Genomic DNA, 12,945 nt, shown 5'->3' on the forward strand with positions numbered 1-12,945 from the left:
GAAAGGTGGTTGCAAAGTTAAAGCTGGGACATTGTCTTTGTCACTCAGAACAACACACAGCCAGGCCAGGGAGGAGGAGGAGGAGGAGGAGGAGGAGGAGGAGGAGGAGGAGGAGGTAGTGATGGTGGTGGTGGTGGTGGAGGAGGAGGAGGAGGTGGTGGTGGTGGAGGAGGAGGTGGAGAAGGAGGAGGAGGAAGACAAGGAAGGAAGAGGAGGAGAAGGAGGAAGACAAGGAAGGAAGAGGAGGAGGAGAAAGGAAAGAGGGGGAATGAGGTGAATAAGAAGCAGAGAGGAAGAGAGGAAGGAAGGAGATCTGAGGAGGTTCCCAAGCCAAGCTGTTACCTCGCCAGCCCCCGTACAGGGGCACTCGGCAGCCCTTGTTTTCCAGAGGGAGCCCTCACCATGGATCTTGCGTGTTCGATCATAGCTTTCCACCATCAGCCCAAGCCCAAAGAGCCGATTCCCAGAGGCTGATGTGCCCAAGTGGGTCCCTCAGACACATTCATCTAGAGGCTAATCTTTGCAAGGAACATACATTGAGCTGGAGGTTGCAAGTATAAAACCAGATCAACCACGTGGTTGTTTTTAATCCCCTTCCAGCTTGTGTTGTAAGTATTTGATGTGAAAAGCTCAAATTGTCCATTACTGGCACGTATTTTGAAGTCTTCTCCCTGAAATAAAGGCTCATTGTGCATTTTATTTCTCCTTCGATATGGCAAGGAAGTGGGGGGGGGGAGGGCGGGGAGGAGAAAGATGATCAATCCGATCTTCAAAACCACTTTTTTTCTCCTCAACTTGTGAAATGTTTTGACAGCAACAACAACAACAAAAAAATCCTACTTAAATAACTTTACACCTTCTAACCCCGTGTTGTTTGCACTTTGTGGCTGATCATTTAAAGCCTTCCAAAGTAATAATCAACGCTCATAATGATAAGGTGTCACGGTGTTGAAGGCGAGACAGCCAAGATGAAGCTTTCATACCCGGAATTTTTATTTAGTGTAATTTTCCCCAAATCGTCCTGAACTACCTCTTTTGCCAAGGTGCTCCCCCTGCCCCACGATGTCAAGTGGGTTGTCTCTCAGGCTTTAATTTTGGTGTTGAGGGGGGTACAATAGGAAAAAAAATCAATACAACAAGACAGGAGCAATTGAAGTTCAAGGACAAGGGCTATATTCTAGTATCATTTCTATTTCTCTGGTCCTCAAGCCTTGCACTCAACATCCTTGGGAGAGCAACAACACACGGGGTGATGATGCGTGCTGCAAAGACCTTCATTAAAGTTTCTTTTGTCCCCGCCTAAATTTGGGTGCCTTTCTGGATTCCTTCACATGGGCTGCCTTTGGGAGCGGTGATCAAGTGGAGGAGGCGCACAGACCCACTACTTAAAGCGTGTCAGCAGTTTATTAAAGATGTGGTGATGATTGATTACAAGGTTATCCTCTTTAATAGCCCCAATGCAACAGCCAGGAAACAAATACCTAAATGAAAGGGGGAGGGGAGGGGGAGGGGAGGCAGAGGAGGGCTTGAGGAGGGGGTGGGGGAGACGCATCGAGATAACAGTGTTTAAGAAACGGATTTTTACACCTAAGTCTCCTAAGGTTTCTCTATCGCTCCTTCTTAGACAATATCTCTCAGCCCCGAGGTAGGAGCTGGTCCCTGCTCCCAGTCTACATTCCCTTCTCTTCCCCCTTCCACCTCCCATTGAAAAGCAAGTGAACAATTAAGGGAGATGTTATGGATAGATAGAGATATAACTTCTATGGTGAGGGAAGGAGGGGAGGGGGAGGGAAGAGAGAGAGAGAAAGGGGGGGGGAGAGGGAGAGAGAAGCAATGAAGGAAACCCTGAGTATTAGATGTACCACTAATCTTGCAAAGACCTTTCCTTGGATCCCCCTTCAAGGTCCAAGCCTGTGCGCCTAGGGAAGGTCCCTTTGCTCCTCTTCCCTACCGGCGGGGATGGGGCTGGGGAGGGGGGAGCGAGGTTGGGGCAGGAGGGTGTCTGAAATCTGGCAGTGGCTTCTCCTATAAATCACTCTTGGAAGTGAAAAGGAACTCACAAGGACTCTGACGTCTCTGCAGCACCCTAGCAGATAATTTACCTCTTTGTCTTTAATAAAAAGAAAAAACAAAGCAAAACCCTGACTTTTTCTGTCAAGCTATGCTCCGGCAAAATAACAATCGTATTTCAGGTTGAAAGCTCCTAATACAGCTGGGTTTCAAGCCCACGATAAAATCTTCATCGACGTGAAGATACCTTCTCGTTTGGCCCTAGAGTGATGTGGAAGTGTCCCCACACTGAAGCATCCCCATTTGTGTAGGCGTGAGTGCGTGTGTGTGCGTGTGTGTGCGTGTGTAAGTATATATGTGTGGTGGGGGTTGGGCGGAAGATGAACAAGGAGAAACATCCCAGGATGGATCGGCGAGGTCTGGACACCCTCGGCCAAGCCCCGAGGAGGAGCTTTTCCAAGGAGGGTGTTCCAATTCCAACACGTTTCACAGCCTCATAAACCCAGCTGGCATCGGTGAGGGGAAACGGCTGCCTAGCTTCAGATAGCCACCGTCCCTGCAAATTAAACGTGGAGTCGCCAAGTCCCCAAGTTCACCCAGAGCCACAGCTCATGCTTCCAGCGGCAGGAGGGGGTGGAGAAAGAGAGGAGAAAAAAAGACCGAAAGGGATTGATGGGAGATGAAGGAGGCGGTGGAAGCTTTGTCTGATAGGAGAGACCCTTCCAGTGGACTGTGCCTACAGATTAAAATCTTTTAAATTCCAGAGTCTACACCTGGTTGTATGTATGGTAGACAGCATGGTGGGAAGGGAGCAGAGAGATTCGTGAGGAAATATGAGATCTGTTCACTTCATCTCTTCGGGGGAGGAGATGGGAGAAGTCTTTCTTTTTTCTTTCTTTCTTCTTCTTTTTTTTTTTTTTGCATGATTGGTTTTTATCCCAAATATCAGCCTTAAAGGGTCATTCAGAAGCATTTTGAGTCTACTTATAATAAGAGCAAACTGCCTTCTCCATGCTGATAGACCAACTTTTTACAAAAAGCCCACACAGCCCTGCCGTTTGCATCGTGGGAAGCCAACAATTTTAGCTAATGACGCTATAAATATCACTTTTACTCCAACTTTTAAGGACAGTGGCAAGTACCTCAATTATCCAACTGAAGTAATTGAAAGAATATTCCTCTATTTGAATATTTAAATCTTGCAGCTTTAGTCCTTTAAAACTTGGAGCCTCTGGTTTGGTTGTTTTTCTTTCCAATGAATAGGACAAAGCTTTGATAAGGCAGCCTGACCAGTGAGGAAACTCCGTGGTTGGATGTTTAGTGAAAACGTTAATAAGGTTGACACTTAAGTAACCATAATTATGCTTTGCCATTAGCAGCCCATTAAGATGAATAGGGGGAAGTTCACACCTCCTTCAGTCCTGCTATTTCATCCCCTATGAAGACTCATAAAAGACAGCACTTCTTTGGTTTGTCTTCTCCAGGTTATCTCCCCAATCAGGGGGGATAAAAATTTCTGTAATTAAAAAAAATGAAAACTTAGATTTGGTATGCAACAGAACAATGTTCAGGGAAGTCTCATGGGAAAATCTTAACTCCCTGAAATCTGCAGATTGTTATTGTCCCTAGTGTCATTATTCCCCTGAGTCATATGGAATTTCAAGATTTTATTAATGTCCCAAGGAATATGAATATGTTGGAAATCTGGACTTTTTCTTCCCTTATGGAGGGTGACTGGCATACAGACTCCTCATAAAGGGAAATTATGGCTCATCAAAAGGGTGACTTTATGAACATTAATAGAATAATAAATCTTGCAATTTCTGTACTAGAAAAAAATGAAGCCCTAGAATCAGAATGACCCCATGCAAATATTATCTACTTACTTGGCTATTCCCTAAGAGAATAAAACAGATTAGGATGTTCCATACATCTTTCAGATTTCTAAAACCTTGGAAAAATAAGACCTACAAATCCAAAAAGAAAAAAAAAAGTGCACTGAAGGGTCAGAAGAAAGATTGTGTCAAAAATCTTGAAAGAAGAAAATATGAAAAAAAAAACAATAGCATCTAAATCCAAGAGAATTAATTTTGAACTAAATAAGAGTGTGAAGTTTCTAAGTTCTTTGTCCCTATACTTAATCTCTATCAACCCAGTGAGCAGAGAGGGTAAAAGGTCCCTTCTCTTTCAGCTCTCACACAAAGTCTTCAGTTGTAAGCTCTTCCTTTTCTAAATTTTTTGAGGAAAACTGCTTAGGCTGATTATTTTAGAAAAACACAAGACACAGTAAATGAGTCTCTGAAAAATTTTAACTACTCTTTCCTTAAAAATTTGGCCATATTTTTGGGCAACTGTAATTTGACTTTTTGTTGGAACACCTCCTCCCGTACACTTTTTATCTGAGTTAATCACAGTCCTTGTCCTATGTGAGTTTAAATTTCATTTACTACGAACTGTAATTTACATTGGATTCCTCAAGACCCTAATAATCTGGTTGGAAATTCAGTGATACTAAACATCCTTTTTCTGACAATTTGACTTCAAATAAGTTGGATGATTATGGAGTCTCCTTTTTTTATATATCATGGCTTGAATAAGTTAACAGGTTTTCCTTATTATCTTTGATTGAAGTGTCAGTACTCTTGTAAACTTATATACAGTCATATTATGCCACGTTTGTGGGCGGAGTTCTAAAATTTTGGATAAAATGACAAAAAAAGAGAGAAAGGTTGATGATTAATGATTCTGACTAGATCTTCATGGAAAAGGAGTTGTGTTGATTCTTATTCAGTTTATTCAGTCTCTACATCTTAGTTAAAGCAAAGGTTAAGAGAAACAGTTGAGTAGAAACATGACAAAATTCTAAAGTTCCCTTTTCTGTTAATTAGGAGTAGATATATACTATATTAGGATATCAAATTCTAGTATGGGTCAAAATCTTATCGTGCCAAATAACATCTTCCAGAGGACCAAGATTTCCACTAGCAATCCTTAGTTATCAAAATTTGGGTCTTCTAAGAGAACTTCAGAATAGGGTTGATTCTAAGACTAATGAAGTTCAGTCAGTTGCTTTTGAAAATACGAGGTCCTTGATCTGGGATAATAACAAGATATGTGTGCATGTTTTCCTTAAAGTAAATATACTTGGGAATAAGTTGAGAACATCTAAGGATCAACATCTTTTTGTGAAGCATATCATGGTATTCAATTCTCCATAGTGATTTTTAAGGAAAAGGGCATCCATGAATCCTACCATTGTTGGTAGGATAGATGTTCAGTTGCCTTTCAGTTGTGTCTGACTCTTCCTGACCCCATTTGGGGTTTTCTTGGCAAAGACACTGGGATGGTTTGCCTTTTGCTTCTCCAACTCATTTTACAGATGGGGAAACGAGGCAAACAGGGTTAAGTGACTTGCCCAGGGTTACACTGATAGTAAGAGTCTGAGGCCAGATTTGAACAGATATTTCACCTGAGTGGATCTTGTCCACGATATTATATTTAGGAAAAATATTTTTGGTGGATAATAGTATGTAGTGCTTTAGGGATGTTGATAGACAATGTATGATTCATGTTTGTATATGTTATAACTACATGTTTTCAAAACATCCGGGAAGAAGTACAAAATTCAGTTAATATGTTCTCAATATAATTGATACCATTGATTAGTGCTCCAATTTCATGATATCATTTACTTTCACTGAGTCTAAACACCCAGAAAATAGCTTCAACTACTACCCCTCTCCTCCCACTGTTCAACATACTAAATTTTTCACTGAAGTGTTTTTGTTTCATTTGAACTCAGGAGTCTTCCTGATTCTAGACCCAGCACTCTATCCACTATGCCACATAACTACCAGTAGGATATACTACGATGAAAAATCAAATCATCAAGCATTTACTAAGCACCTTCTAAGTGCCAGGCATTATACTAATCCCAGAAGATAGAAAGAAAGGCAAAAAAAAAAACAGTCCCTACTCTCAAGGACTTCACTATGCTTATAATAATAGTTCAGTAGGATTGGACTCAACTGAAAGATTGCCACTCTGCTGAGAATGATTCCAAGCAGCAAGACCAGTATTTCTAGATTCCCACCACTTACACTCTTGCCATGGTGAATCAGAACTGAGCCATTCCTTCATGTCTGATTTGACCACACCTTTATAAATAAACATGTCCCTCGTGTCCATGTGAGAAATACCATTTGGGGAGAAAATTATGAATTTATCTACCATGCTTTTCAGTTACCTAATTTTGTAACCTGTTCAATTATCTTGATTATTTGAGTTCAATAAATGGCTTTAACTTTTCCTTGGAAGGTAGAAAGGCTGGAGAGATTTCTTCCTCTGTGAACTTTCTTAGAGCAATATTGTGGGAGGGATTTTTACTTTCCAGGGTTTACCTGTTTATGGAAGCAAAGTTGATAGTGTTTACTTGTTCATGTTTGGGAAACTGGAAATAGCAGGAATGTTTATTTCTCCTGAGTGTATCTTGTCCACAATATTATATTTAGGAAAAATATTTTTGGTGGATAATAGTATGTAGTGCTTTAGGGATGTTGATAGACAATGTATGATTCACTTTTGTGTAAGTTATATCTACGTGTTTTCAAAACATCTGGGAAGAAGTACAAAATTCAGTTAATATGTCCTCAATATAAATGATACCATTGATTAGTGCTCCAATTTCATGATATCATTTACTTTAACTGAGTCTAAACACCCAGAAAATAGCTTCAACTACTACCCCTCTCCTCCCACTGTGCAATGTACTAAATTTTTCACTGAAGTGTTTTTGTTTCATGTAAATATTGTCCATACCATCTTTCCTTATCAATTTTGCCAGTGTGAACTTGATGACTTCAAGAGCCTATTCCATCAGTTGTTTTGATGAAGATAATATGGCTAGTGTCTTATTAAAAAAAAAAAACAACAAAGCAAAACAAACAAACAAACAAACAAACAAAAACAACCTAAAACTTTCAGCTGAAACTGAATGGAAGGTCCATATGAACAAGCAGTGTGTAACAGGGGAACTGACCAACAGAACCCAGTTCTTTTCAGTATGTGTACTGTGCTCTGTCTGAGGCAGCCCCTATATGGATTGTGGAGCATGTAAGGTATTCTAAGAGGAGCTTTTTGGTTCATTGAACTGGATGTACATAAAAAGAGCCTCAACAACTCAAACTTTCTTTGTGCTGATTAAACAAACAGTAGTGGCTGCCTATTTCCTCATCTGGCCAGACCTGTGACTGTTAACATGGTGTCTCTAGTATTTCCATCTTTAGGTTTGTTCTTTCCTGCTCTTATATGTATGCATATTAGAGCTGGAATGACTAGGCAATGATTTTGTGAGATCTCAAAAGGTCTAACAACTGTAGAGTTTGAAACCAGTGGAACTTAGTGAGGCTCCAGTATAGCTCCTAGAAGCGCCTGCTTGACCCCTGCTAAATGATATTGGGGTACTAATCAATGACATTACGTTATTGATCCAGAATATCAGTGAATCAGCCCAGCAACCCACATACATTTTCTACAAGCAAGGGAATGACTATCTATCTGATGAATTTTGTAGGACATATGCTTTGTAGCACCTACTTGAAGATTGACCCTGCTCTTCTTAGGGACCAAGGTGTTAGAAGGAAGAGTGTACTCCTGGTTCAGGGAGGATGTTTTTGGATTTCTGTTCTTGCTATGTCTTCTCAGTAAATATCCTCTTGTAAAAGCTAATTGATGTTTATTAGTTAAGTGATATTGGAGTACTAGTTGATGACATAGATAATATTGAATAGGTATTACCTGACACTTACTAAGGTGATACTAAAGAGATAACTGCTAAGTGATATTAGGAATAACACACTGGAATGGGGGCTTGAGCCAATAGCATTTGAAAGCATCCCTAGCCCCTCAGGAGAATCCCTAGAACCCTCTGTGGAAAATATAGTGTTGTTCTAGAACCTGATTGACTAGTGAAAGTGGAAGTTGAGGAGGATAAGGACCTCCAGATTCTATATATCTACAAGTGGAACAGCTATCCCCCCCCCCAAAAAAAATTCAATACTATCTTTGGCTGAATTTATAGAAGAATAATATCTAGAATAAGGGAAAAAAATCATCCCACTGTATTTTTCCCTGATCAGACCATATTCATTGCATTTCATTAATTTCTTGGCACCAGATTTTGGTAGGGATGTTGATAAACTGATGGTCAGAGGAGGGTAATCAGCATAATGAAAGGATACCAATCTATGTGCCTTGAGAATTAGGGAAGTAGGGCTATGTAGCCCAGAGAAGATAAGACTTACTAATAATATGACCCCTCCTCAAATACTTGAATGGCTGTCATTTGGAAGAGAAGTGCATTTATTCTGTTTCATCCTTGAGTATAAAACTAGAACCAAGGGAGAAAAGTTTCTAAAAGGTAGATTTCACTTTCATGTAAGGAAGAATTTTATCTAATAAGACAGTGGAAGGAAGTGAGGAAAGGAGTGGAACTAGGTGATTTCTAAGTTTCCTTCCCAATCTAATATATTTTAAGTTTATGATTTTTATATAACATTGCAGTCTTTAACTTATTTTTTAATTTTATTTTTTTGAATTCTGAAATTAAATACAAAAAAGAATACATACATACCACACACATATATGTGGGTGGTATGTATATATTTATATATATATGTATATATAAGAGAAAGAGAAAAAGAGGCTTTTTAAAATGAAACCGTGAACCTAAATTTTATATTTATTTTTAAGTATTTAACAAATTATATATGTTTCTTTCAAAATTGTTCTGCTTGTCTGTTTCCTTCTGAACTTTCTTAGATTTTCCTCTGTACTAAAAAAAAAATTTCAATGGTTTTCTTTTATTTTATTATTACTATTCCCTCCCCTGAGTTCCTTATATCTATCCCTATTCTCAATTAATTAAACAAAAGGAAAAACACTTTTGTGATAAATAAACATAGTCGAGCAAAATGAATACACATAGTAGCCATGTCAAAAATATCTTTGTCTTTCTGCACCTGGAGTCTATAGTTTTTCTGTTAGGAAGTGGGCAGCATGTTTCATCATAGGTCCCTTGGAGAAATGATTGGTCATCACAACCATCACAATTCTTAAGTATTTCAAAGTTTTTTTTCTTACCATGTTATTATACTTGCCTAAATTATTCTCTTGATTCTTCACACTCCTCTCTGCATCAATTCATGTATGCTATCCAGTATTCTTTGTGGTACAATGGATAAAGTGCCAGTCCTGGAGCCAGGAAACTCTGAGTGCAAATCCAGTCTCAGACATTTACTAGCTGTGTGACCCTGGGCAAGGCACTTAACCCTATTTGCCTGTGTTTCTCATCTATAAAATGAGTTGAAGAAGGAAATGGCAAACCACTCCAATATTTTTGCCAAGAAAACCCTAAATGGGGGCTAGAAGAGTTGGACATAACTGAAATGATTGAACAACAACAACAACATTCTGTTTGTTCTTATGCTGCAGTCTGTTTAGCTATTCCCCAACTGATGGGCATCCTATTAGATTCTAGTTCTTTTCTTTTCCTTTTAATGCCACTTCAGGATCAGGAAGTTTGTTTTGCTTGTGACTCCTTGTCTTTAAATTCAAAGTCCAATAATTTGGAAATTAGTTTTCCTTCAGAGGTCCTTTTATGGGATTTTGTTTGCACCTTTCTTATATACTCTTTGTATTGTCTTTGGCATATTAGTTACTTGTATCTGTTTCATATGAACAAACATATGACATACAGAGGTCACAAGAGGCAGCATGGCATAGTGCAGGGTTTCCCCTTTGCAGCCCCTATACTCCTTGGTTTTCAGTAAAGCTTCCTGTATCCCTATTTAATAAGAAATAGTAATAATAAGTAAAGTTTATATAGTTCCTTGACGTTTGAAAAGAGCTTCACAAATATTATTTTATTTTCACAAAAACTGTGGGACATGGGGACTATTATTTTTCCCATTTTACAGGTAAGGAAACTGAGGCAGGCAATGGCTAAGTGATTTTTCCGAAGTCACAGAGCTGGTAAGTGCCTGAGACTAGATTCAAACTCAGTTCTTCCGACTTCTGCTTTACCATGCATATGCACATTAAAATAAAAAAAAGAGATTAATTCATTTTTTATAAAGAAAACTTTTGAGTTACATAACATTCTCTCCCCCCCCAACACTACTAATTTAAAACTATTTCAATAGGATAATATAACTATTTACCAAATATTCCTCATGATTCCTTGACAAGCTTCTTATATCCCCTTGGAGGATGTGTACCCCAGGTTGGTAATTCCAGGCCAAGTGGATAGAACTTGCCTCAGAGTTATAAAGACCTATGTTCAAGCTGCACCTCTGATCTTTGTGACCCTTGGTAAATCACTTAACTTTTCAATTTCCCTGGGGTAATTATTGTTGTTGTTGCTCAAGTTGTTTTTCAGTCATGTCTGATTCTTCATGACCCCATTTGGGGTTTTCTTAGCAAAGATACTGGAGTGGTTTGCCATTTCCTACTCTGGCTCATTTTACAGATAGGGAAACTGAGGCAAACAGGGTTAAGTGACTTGCTCAAAGTCACACAGCTAGTAAGTGTTTGAGGCTGGATTTGAACTCAACTCTTCCTGACTCCAGGACTGGCGCTCTATTTACCTCATCACCTAGGTACCCCCCAGGCAAATATCTAAGACTATAATTTTCAGAGAAGTTATTGATCTGCATTAGTGGAAAGAGTTTCTTTATTGGGAGCTTCCTGTATTAATGAAATCAGAGATCCTGTTCCAACACATTCTATTTATATGTAATATCATCTTACTAAGCTCCATTAGGGCAGAAGTTGTATTAGTTAATCTGGACATCCTCTCCAGTGCCTACTACAATGCTTATAATAGGAGCTCTTAACGTGGGGTCAGTGGTAAGTGAACTAGCATTTATTAAATTCTTATTATGTGCCAGTCACTGTGCAAAGTGCTGGGGATCCAAAGACAGGCAAAAGACAAAAAAATTATAGTCAAATAGGGTGATGGCACATAAACAACTGTGTACAAACAAACAAGAGATATACAGAATACATCGTAGATAATCAACAGACATTAGTACTAAGGTGTATCAGGGATGGCTTCTTGCAGAAGGCCAGCCTTTAGCATAGACTTGAGGGCAACCAGGAAAGCTAGGAAGTAGGAAGAAGAGAAAGGAGGGAGAGAGTTCTAGGCATGAGGTATCTTATGCAAGTGAGGAACTGTGAGGAGCCTAGTGTGTCTCCGGGCAACAAAGTAAATGGTGGGGAGAGTTGTAAGGTATAAAAAGGCTGGGAAGGAAGGAAGGAGCCAGGTTGTGGAGGGCTCTGATGTTTAATCCTGGAGGCAATAGGGAGCCATTGGAGTTGACTGAATAAGAGGATCTGATATGGGTCAGACTGGTGTTTTAGGATGATCAGTTTAACAGTTGACTGGAGAATGGACTGGAGTGGGGAGAGACTGGAGGCATGGAGACCAATCTGAGGCAGGGAGACCAGGGGTCATCTGTGAAGTGAGGAGGGACTGCACCAGGGTGATGACAGTGTCAGAATGGAGAAGGAGGTATATACTAGAGATGCTGAGAAAGTATAATTGACAGGAATTGGCAAGGGATTGGATATGGGAGATGAGAAAGAGAGAAGCAAGGTTGACAACTAACTTTCAAGCCTAGGTGACTGGGAGGATGGTGGTGCCTTAGATAGTAATAGGGAAGTTAGGAAGAGAGGAGGGTTTGGAAGACGAGATAATGAGTTCAATTTTGGACATCCTGAGTTTAAGACGTTACAAGACATCTAGTTTGAGATATCCAAAAGGCAGTTGGAAATGCAAGATTAGTAATCGAAGAAAGTGTTAGGTCTGGATAAATAAATCTGAGAATTATTTGAATAGCGATGATAATTACATCTATGGGAACTGATAAGACCACCAATTGAAATAATATAGAGGGAGAAAAGAAGGTCCCAGACAGAGCCTTGGAAGACAACTATGGTTAACAAGGTGTGACCAAGACAAATTTGTGTATGAATTTGTTTTTTAAATAAATATTTTGATAATTTTCAATATTTCCATATTTTTATTTCAGTATTTCCCTATAATTGTTTTCCTTTGTAATCTATATATTTTATGAATTTAAAAACATTATTCTAAGAAAAAAGGGGTCCTCACATTCTATCAGATTGCCAATGGAATCCACAACATTAAAAAGTGTAAGAAACCCTTTCTTATATATATAATAGGTGCTTAATAAATGTTGGTAGAATTAAAATGGAAGAATTAAATCTTAAAAATAATACTTTGAATTTGCATATTAATCTATAATTCTTCTAGCCATTATTTCATTTTATCATCTGAATGGCTTTATGAATGAAATTAGTACAGTTATTATTATTTTATTTTACAGATGAGAAAACTGAGGAAAGCTCTTAAGTGACATTTGAAGATATTATATCAAGTAAGTGGCATTACTGACTGGAATACTGGTTTTCCTACTTCTGGTTTGGTGCTCACAGTTCAGAAGATTTACTGTGAACTCAAAAAAGTTTGCAAATAAATTGTTAGTTACCACAGACCTCATTACCAAACTGCAAGAATATTTCTAATGTTTGCCTAATGTATAATAATTGTTGGCCACTGGACTTCATTAATCACTGTTCATAAAACTCTTTGAATTCTTCCCAAATGAGCCATTTCAAAATCCTTTTTTCTGTTAATAACAGTATTGTTTAATCCAATCTTTCAGTTTCCTAAGCTTAGTTCACTCACATCTCTGTGTCCTAGGAAAACAATCTCCAAAGAATGGTAATATTCTGTCTTCATTGACTCCCTTGGCCACATTTGTAACTTGAGTCCCTGTTGATTGCTCTGTAACCTTAACAAAGTCTACTTGCACTCTTTGAGGGCTTGAGGCTTGTGGTTTGATTTCATCA

The sequence above is a fragment of the Vombatus ursinus genome, unplaced genomic scaffold, assembly GCF_900497805.2.
Source record: "Vombatus ursinus unplaced genomic scaffold, bare-nosed wombat genome assembly UNPS02014770.1, whole genome shotgun sequence".
Lineage (NCBI taxonomy): Eukaryota > Metazoa > Chordata > Mammalia > Diprotodontia > Vombatidae > Vombatus > Vombatus ursinus.